This window comes from Colius striatus, chromosome 11 (assembly GCF_028858725.1).
Source record: "Colius striatus isolate bColStr4 chromosome 11, bColStr4.1.hap1, whole genome shotgun sequence".
NCBI lineage: Eukaryota > Metazoa > Chordata > Aves > Coliiformes > Coliidae > Colius > Colius striatus.
In genome coordinates this window covers 4012074-4021167 of record NC_084769.1, presented here as the reverse complement: position 1 = coordinate 4021167, position 9094 = coordinate 4012074, and the positions used below count along the sequence as shown (strand labels likewise).

Sequence of the window (9094 nt, the reverse complement as noted above, 5' to 3'; positions counted from 1 at the left end):
GAGCTGTCAGGTGGTCTTCTGATCCTTGGTAGCACCATGTCTGGCCTGGCCAGTGCTGAGCCTGTTATCTGGCCCTGTTAGGATGTTGCAACTCAGCTTCACAGGCTCAGGCCAGTTTGAAAAGTATAGCACTGGGACAGAGGACAAGCTGGCACAGAGAAGAGGATCATCTCTGTAAGTGATGCATATTTCGGGGTGATGTTTCTTGTTTCTCCTTTCTCCTCCTTGTCCCTCTACCCACAGGCTCACAGTTGCCCTGTGCTGGGGTAGGCAGCATGGCAGAGGAGTCAGCTTTGTACCACTCCTTTCCTTTCCTTTCCTTTCCTTTCCTTTCCTTTCCTTTCCTTTCCTTTCCTTTCCTTTCCTTTCCTTTCCTTTCCTTTCCTTTCCTTTCCTTTCCTTTCCTTTCCTTTCCTTTCCTTTCCTTTCCTTTCCTTTCCTTTCCTTTCCTTTCCTTTCCTTTCCTTTCCTTTCCTTTCCTTTCCTTTCCTTTCCTTTCCTTTCCTTTCCTTTCCTTTCCTTTCCTTTCCTTTCCTTTCCTTTCCTTTCCTTCCTTATTTTTTTCCCCCTCCCCAAGCCTCTGAGCTCTGCACTGGATGCATTTGCACCCCAGATAACAGCAATGACCTTACATTTACACAGCACCTCTCACCCCAAAGGATCTCTGAACACTTTGCAAATGTAGCACAAGCTGCTCTCCACGCTTGGAATTCGCTTCACCTTCCACTGGATCCCAGCCAGCTCCTGCCAAGAGGAGCATAGCACCTGATTAACAGTGCTCACAAGACTGCACAACCACTCAGGGCAGGGAGCGGAGAATACCTTCTCCAAATGAAACTCCAGGAAGAGTTTAGACAAGCTGAATGTAACTACTCAAATTGGAATTTGGCCAATGCACCGCAGGTATGGTGGATACTTTCCCTGGTGCATGATCAGAAGTGCATGATCAGAAGGAAAGTGCATAAAGAGGACTGAATGTTTCTTGCCTTGTCAGAAAACACTTTTCTTATGGCTCATCTGGAAAAAAACCCACAGTGGTAAAAATAAAACCTATGCAGCTATGCAAAAGCCTTCCTTACAGATGATTTTAAAGTGAGTGAAGATGATAAAATGATCTACTAATTGCTAAAATATGATTTCATTTGAGATAAAGTGGAGAATCTCACCAAATTTAGCTCCGTGAATGTAGCAAAGGATATTTCTCATCCAGCATAAAAAAGGTGTCATTTGTTTGATATCAGTTTGATGAATTATTAATTTTATCACAGCTAAGATGACAGCTAATATTGGAACATTGAATTATTAATTTTCAAATGTGGCAATAAAAAAAGTAGCACAAACACAAATTGAGACACATTTTAGGTGTGAGTTGACTTGCTTACATAATCTACTTGAGAAAACAGCATGACAACAGATTTAAATCTTGCCAAGTAAATGCTTTTAGCTTCAAACCGCAGGTATTATTTTTTATCCTTACTATAGAAATAGTATTCCCTGACTGCTGAACTCTGCTTATTGGATATCATACACCTCCTGTGTCTGTTAGCCAAAACAAGAGTTTCAATCTAATTTCTTTGGCTGTGGATATAGTTTTTGGAGTAGTCAGGTCACAAAATGGTAAAAAAGCATATTAAACCTAGGTAGAGCAGTCATCTCTTTTTTTAGGATGAACAGGTTGAAAAATACAAGTTATTTGTAGGGAATAGTATTTGGTGTAGTCTTTTACTCCTTTCCTGCTAGTTTTTTTCACTACTGCTTGTCATGTGGCACAGGGTAAATAAGCAGCTCAGGGCTTGTTTCCTTAAAACTCTTTCTGGGAGGTTTCAACCTGAAGAGCTAGCACAGGATTTATCTGGCTCCACTATTGCCCTGCAGGCTAACACTGATTTTCCTGTCCAATGTCTCCTCTGCAAATAGTCTTCCTTCTCAACTCTCCAAATGAAGATGGGAGCTTCAAAGTCTTTCTTATTCCATGACAAAACAGTCAACAGAACATTTCCAAGTGTCTTACTTTTTTTGAGGGGTTATTTCTTGAGAAGTAGACGTTAGTGCAATGCTATGAACAAAGGTCTGAACACCAGCACAACCCACATACACCAGGGATGCTGACCAGTATAGGTGCATTTTTAAGGGCAATATTCCCAGGAGAAAGTAGAGAAACAGCTGCCTGTCCACAAGCCTCATTGGGAATTAATCCAGCTCAAAGATGGATTAACTTCTGTTTAAAAAAAAAGGCCACAAACTTGTATTCCACTGCCACATATGGCGATTATTTAGACTACAAATATTAGGCAGGGCTAGCTGGTTGGGTACTAAAAGGAGGCACATTTAAATCACTTATTTTTATCCTGCTGACTAAAAAGGGTGGTGGTGGGGAGAACGCATCTGTCACCCATCTGAGTTTGGAGCGCGACTGTGTTACACGCAGATGCAAGAGGGTACAAGAATGTCAGTGGTGAACTGGGCTGTTGTGTGAGCTATCGAGGAGGCACTGTGTGTGAAGGGCTGCAAGGCTGTGGGTAATGCAGGGGGAACAGTAACTCAGCCATGGTTTGGGAGGACTCTGCTCAAGGTCCCATGGTGAGGCATGGACACACTTGGATGCCTGGAAAAAGGATGAAAGATGAACCCAGTTGGGAAAGGAAGGAATGCCATATACTGCAGGAAACTTACCTGTCCTCTGGTCTCTTTACTGATGTCAGTTTGGTTGTTGCTGTGCTTTCAAGCAGTCGTTACAGTGAGAGGTGAGGACTGAGATCTAGCATTTAAAATATATCTGGCATGAGAAGGCCAAAATGGGTCAAATAAAACTGACTGCAGCTCAGTGGGTTGGTTTGTGTTTGGATCAATGTTAACGTGCTGCTGAGAGTTATTGCAAGGACATTGCAAATATTCAGATGCTTTGAAGGTACAGTCATTACCTGCAGTACAGGTGTGATATGAATTAAAGATAATATGTACTGAAGATGTGTGAATACTCATGAGAAAATCCAAACCACTGACTGAAGCTTTTGCTCTAAATACAGACTTGGATCAAGAGGAGGAAGAAGATTTTATTGATGCTCCCCCAACACATGGGCTGTGTTCACCAACGTCTGTCCTGCAGGGAGATGGTAGAGATGCAGCTCCTTTCTGAGGTAGGCTTTTCATAGAATCATAGAATGGTAGGGGTTGGAAGGGACCTTTAGAGATCATCTAGTCCAACCCCCCCTGCAGAAGCAGGTTCACCTAGATCAGGTCTCATAGGAACATGTCCAGGTGGGCCTTGGAGTTTTTCAAGAGTTCAAGTTCATTCAAGGAGGAAGCCTCCACACCTTCCCTGGGCAGCCTGAGCCAGGGCTCCCTCACACTGAAATAGTTTTTTCTTATGTTTAAGTGGAACATTTTTGTGTTCCAGCTTCATCCCATTATCCCTTGTCCTGTTGCTAGGTACCATCCAAAAAAGTGCTGCACCAACCTCCTGACACCCACCCTTTAGATATTTATAAATGTTAATAAGATCTCCCCTCAGTCTCCTCTTCTCCAGACTGAACAGCCCCAGGTCCCGCAGCCTTTCCTTGTATGAAAGATGTTCCAGTCCCCTGATCATCTTGGTGGCCCTGTGCTGGACTCTCTCCAGCACTTCCCTGTTCCTCTTGAGCTGAGGAGCCCAGAACTGGACACAGGACTCCAGATGAGGCCTCAGCAGGGCAGAGTAGAGGGGGAGCAGAACCTCCCTTGACCTGCTGGTTCCATCGGCCTCTACTTCATTCTAACTATGAAAAAACCTCCAAGCATTTGAAGGTTTTTTTGCACAGTCTGGAGGACATTATCCAAAATACCAATATCTGCCAAAAAGCAACTGTTTGGCTAAGACCGCAAAATCGTTCTGTGGCCTTTCCTCCCCCTGACCTATCCTAATAAGAGGAGGTGGAAAGAATCAACAGATAACCCACTCTCCCCACCTTTTTAAGGTGATTCTTAGTATGCAGTTTTGAATTTCTCTGGTTTCACACATTGCTGGTTATGTTGCCTATTATAAAGGATTCAGTGAGATACACTTTCTCCCAGTGGTATTTTATTTTGACACATCTCAAATGAAAATACAGCTCATTATTTTATACAGAATTCAAATATGTTGTCACCTGATTTTATGCATTAAAATGTGATTCATCTTTGCCATAGGTATATGAAAAAGTGGAATGAGTCTGTAATAAACCTATTTAGTGATTTATTTATGGATTTTTGATCCTTCAAAAATGGGGTATATGTCAGGCTTTGTCTTCTTTTAAAATGTTTTTGAGTTCACAATGCAGCTATTCTCATGTCTGGTCCTGTTGTAGTCTTTAACTTCACGGTTTGGCTCTCAAGAGGCATATTTAAATTGTCATAAATATAGTAAAACTTCAGGAAAAAAACACTCAGAGACCTTGTATATTTGAGTTCTAAAAGTATTATTTATCTTACCTTGTAAAATATCATGTATCAACCCTCTAGGGACAGAGTAGCCCTTTCAGACCAGTCATAACCTGAAACCTTGTACAGGATGCAAATTAGGAGCTTGATTAAAAGTAAACTGGTGTTAAGATTGTTTCTGGTGAAGTTTCTGTATGCACAGCAGCAATTAATGTGAGGCCAGCTAAGCAAGTGTGTTGTGAACATTTTTGCTGTTTCACTTTATGCAGTATATATACATAAAGCATGAAATTTTGGCCCAGGTGAGTGTGACAGTCTGTTGAGATTACCTGATCCAGGAGGTGTTTTAAATTATGGAAACCACAAGAGATCAATACATCTCAAAACATCTCTGGCATGTTGAAAAGATTTCTTCCAAAAGAACACAGGGTTGGGTTTTTTTTTTTGCAAGGTTTCAACAGTATCCAATCCACATCTGAAAAGAAAAGTCCATTTGAGCTTTTGATTAACCAGAACCAGCACTGGAGAGGTGGCCTCTGATCTGCACACTTGAATTTCTGTCTTGGAACAGGCTGCAGAGGCTGGATTTAACGTTCAGATTTTGTTTCATTTGCAGTAGAGCGGAAGAGCTGGCAAGCTTAGACACTACCAGTGCTTTGTGGAAGCAGACATATGAATTTGTTCTACAAATGTGCCAGGGACACGCTGATCCAACAGTTAGATCACTTCCAGAAGATACAGAGTTAGATCTCAGAGCTTACTTCCAATTCTTTGTTATTACCACCCATTCAAAGGAAAATTCTGCATGAAGCAAATCAGGTAATTAATTAGCACTGTGTGATATTTCAAGAACTCCCATCTTCAAATGTTTGACAGTAAATACACTACTAAGCTAAAGTATCCCAATCCATCGAATCTTGTTGGCTTTGGGGATCTGAGGTTGCAGATGTGCTTGATTAAGGTGGGACAGAAGTAATTGAGATGAGCTTTGGCTGTATGAAAGCCAGGAAGGAGTGTCTATGGGAAGGGTGGAAGGGACAACAGGAGGAATGAGCTAAGTGAGTATGTTAACATCCCCTGAGAATAGGTAAGGCAGAAAACCTCAAGTGATGTAGTTGGTTACTCATGGAGATTTAATGCACAAAAGAACCTTTTCAGTCATCTTTGTCTTTAAAGAAGTTTAACCCTAATGTGTCGTGACATAAAGTTCTTGTTCTGCACCTTTACTAAAGATGGTTCATTTTAAGGTTGGGTATCTTAACTATGTTTTTATTCCTGAGTCTTAACCTGTTGATAGCAGAACTTGTTGTTGGAAAAAAAGAAGTCACAAGGAAAAAGATCATAGTAAAAGAATTATACCAATAATAGGGAAATATGCCAATAGCAGTGGTGTGTTATCATTTAGTCTGTATTTCTGGATGGATCAGAGGAAACCTACCTGTCACTGCAAAAGGAAAAGGATATGAGAACAAAAACTGGTAGAAAAAAAAACACATTCAAAAAAAAATCTCATTCTGTGGGATGAATACAGGGGAGTAAAAGTGTTCCTACAAAAAGAAAAAGGATTATGTGGTGGTTTTAAATATGGTGTGAGAACGAAGGAAATATGAGCTGCAGAGAGAAACAAAGAGGAATGGTTAGATATGTTCAGGCTGGGACAGTACCTCACACAGCAACTGGTAGAGAGGAGAGGTGGAGACAAAAAAGGGAACTGCTGTATTCTGAGTCAATATCAGCCATGGAGTCAGATTTCCTACAGTGCCATTCTTCACTGTCCTGTGAGGAACTGAATTAAAAGTATCCTTTAGGCTTTGAAGGGATAACACTCTTGTCCTCATTCTTGTTTATCACCTTCCTTTTCCTGGTAATTCTTCCTCGCTCCAGTCCCTTTTACACTTGCCTTTTCCTTTTTTATGATCCACATGATAGTGCAAATAGTCTTGTTTTTCTTATTACTGATTGCTCTTCTGTACAATACAGAATTTTAATCAAATCCCATAGTATCCTTCAGACCTACAGTCATACTTGCTTAGTTTTGGATCCCCTTTCCCTCATACTTTGGCAGGTGCAGTTGATATAACCAATCTGTGGAGTTCTTGTTGCTGGAGAAAAGCTTGGAGGTTATTGGCTTGTATTCCCTTGGTGTTTTATAGCTAATTCTGTTTTCTTTGAATGACTAGTTACTCATGATGCTGTAGACATTCTGGTTTGTATTGTCCCCCACAAGCTGGAAAGCCATCTCTTCATGAATGACCTGTAGTTTTAACATCATCATGGATAGAGAACACATTTCCACTCCCTTAATTACCAGCACTTGTGGAGCCAGGTGCTCTGAGCTTTCAATTAACCCATGATAGGTTGCATAGTGGCAGTACCTGCCATTAGGCACTGTCTTACACTATATGTATGGTCTGGCTGAACAAGCAACATGTGAAGTTATGTTGTTTTACTTCATCATTGTAAAATGGGTTAGAGAGTTCTTGAGCTGCTGATGGCAGCAGGCCAAAGAGGGCTGATGCCATTGTAGCACCTACAGTATCCTCTAGTGACCCTGGGCCATTGCAACACCAGGATCCTATAAGGGTTCCTTTTGGCCACCCTTGGATAAAGTTTTGGGGTGATGTTTACAGGAGAGGAGGCTGGTTATGCAAAAGAGCTAGGATCTGCTGAGCATCAACTCAGTGGATTTTCTTCTCCCTCATCTTTTCCCTGTTACCTTTGAGCAGATACGGATAAGGAATGTCTGAAAAGTGGACAATTAACAAGAACTGTAGCAGCTTGGGGGACAAAGTAACCATCTCCTTAGCTTCTAGCCTGTCTCTCCAAGAACAACAAAAAGCAACGGAAGTAGCAGAAAGGATGAATAAATTTTCCTTTCCTACATACACCTTTGTTCTCTTTTTGTTTCCTTTTCTTTTTTCCTTTTTGCTTTCTTTTGCAGTTACGAATGTTTCAAGAATTCCTCATCTTCCCAGGTTGATGGCAAGATCCTCGTGACCCAGCTGTGAGTCATGATTCCCAGCTGGGTGCCTCTGAAGAGAGACAAGAAGCTTGGATATGACCCTGATCTCGCACCAGCATAGGCCAGGAACATCTGTCTGCTCCTTCCCTTTCTTCAGACAGTCCCAAGAAGGAGGAGAGAGGCAGGCAAGTAGAAATATGAAAGGCAAAGGATCGACTGGCCCTTTTATGTTAGCCAACTTAAATAATTCTTCTTGGCTGTGGATTCAGTTTTCCCATCCAAAGCTGCTTTTTCTATTTTTCCCTTTTCCTCCCCCCCTCCCCCAAACAGGAACAGTTTATTTCCACTTTTTGGCAGGTTTCTTGGCCAAGGGCCATCTCTCCCCATTGCCTCTCATGAGCCACTTCCCAGTGCCCCCCAGCTGACCTCACAAAGTGCCTCAGGGACCCAACTTTCCTGAATAGCAAAATCAAAATATGTAAATCAAGCTCAGATCATTACATATACAATCACAGGAACGTTTTTCCTGCGCTATTGCCTGTGCCCAGCTTCCTGCCCTACTGCTCTGAGTGCTTCAGCTCTGTCTATAGCTGTTGAGCTGAAGCACCCGCGGATGGCTCTGAAGCAGGAAGAGAGTTCAATCTGCAGGCTGGTTTTCCAGACACTTTCTTTCTCATTCTCCACAAGACAGTTGATATTCCTCCGGATTTCACTGCTATTATTTGGGTGTCTCTACTTCAGAGCAAAGGGTAGATGAATGCCTCATGCAGCCTCTTCAGTCCACTCTAGTTCTATTTCAGTTTGAGGAGCCTGTGCTGCTTCGATAGGTGGAAGCAATTCATGCCAATAACTCGATCTTTTTGTAAAGTTAAACATCTCAGGATTAAAAAAACTGTAAAAGATGAAACTGCAGGGTGCAGTGAAGCTGCAGGGAGCTGAGTCCTGCAGTCAGGTGTAGGTGACAAAAGGCATCCATCCTGATGGCCACTTTTCTTAAAAGGACAAGTGGTGTGGTTTGCCTGGGTATTTTAATGAATAAAAGCATGCATAATGACTCCTTAGTAGTTAAACAAGTGTTTGAAGACTGAACTCTGCATAACCAGTGTGTGAGGAAAAGGATGGGATGTGGAGGAAGAGTTATCTGAAGTCACCTATTTTTATTTGGATATAAACTTCATATTGATTTCTTTGTGCAGTGTTTTGGGGCATATATCATAAATAAATACTTGAATTCTGCTGTTAAGAACAAAACAATACTTTCCATTTAAAAATTCCATTTTAAATCTGTAAGGAAAAAAAACCCTTAACTTTCGCAATCAATTCAGTTTCACAGGATTTCTCATCTCATCCTGAGAAATGATCATTTTGCACAGCAGATCCTCTGCCTAAGCCCCTGCAAAAGCACTCCCTGTGCTGTCCCCACGCAGCACGAGGCAGAAGGGTGCTGTGAGCTGTGGAGCAAGCTGAGAGGAAGTGTCATCTGCAATATCTGAACAATGAACAGAGAACCTCGCCACAAAGTCAATTATCCTTTCAAAGCAGCCATTGTACATGCTCAGGAGCGAGATGTTGGCATTTTGATGGTGATGCTAATCTAAAGAGAAGGTTGAATCTTTATTTTTTTCTTTCTTAAATGTTACCTTCCTGAGGATTAAGTAGAATATTTTGAATGTAGTTGAAAGAAGACAACTACATCCCCAAAATCTAAATGTTTTTTTTTCTTGTTTAGTTCAAAGA

The 9094-nt window shown here is 41.6% G+C and overlaps 1 long non-coding RNA gene across 1 annotated transcript; it reads left to right on the top strand.

Moving 5' to 3' along the window:
* The first annotated feature begins 830 nt into the window (after nt 1-830).
* On the top strand, nt 831-5078 carry LOC133626352 (uncharacterized). Its single transcript, XR_009819450.1, has 3 exons — nt 831-903; nt 3027-3137; nt 5012-5078. It is a non-coding gene; the product is annotated as an uncharacterized LOC133626352 (long non-coding RNA).
* Nucleotides 5079-9094: the final 4016 nt, after the last annotated feature.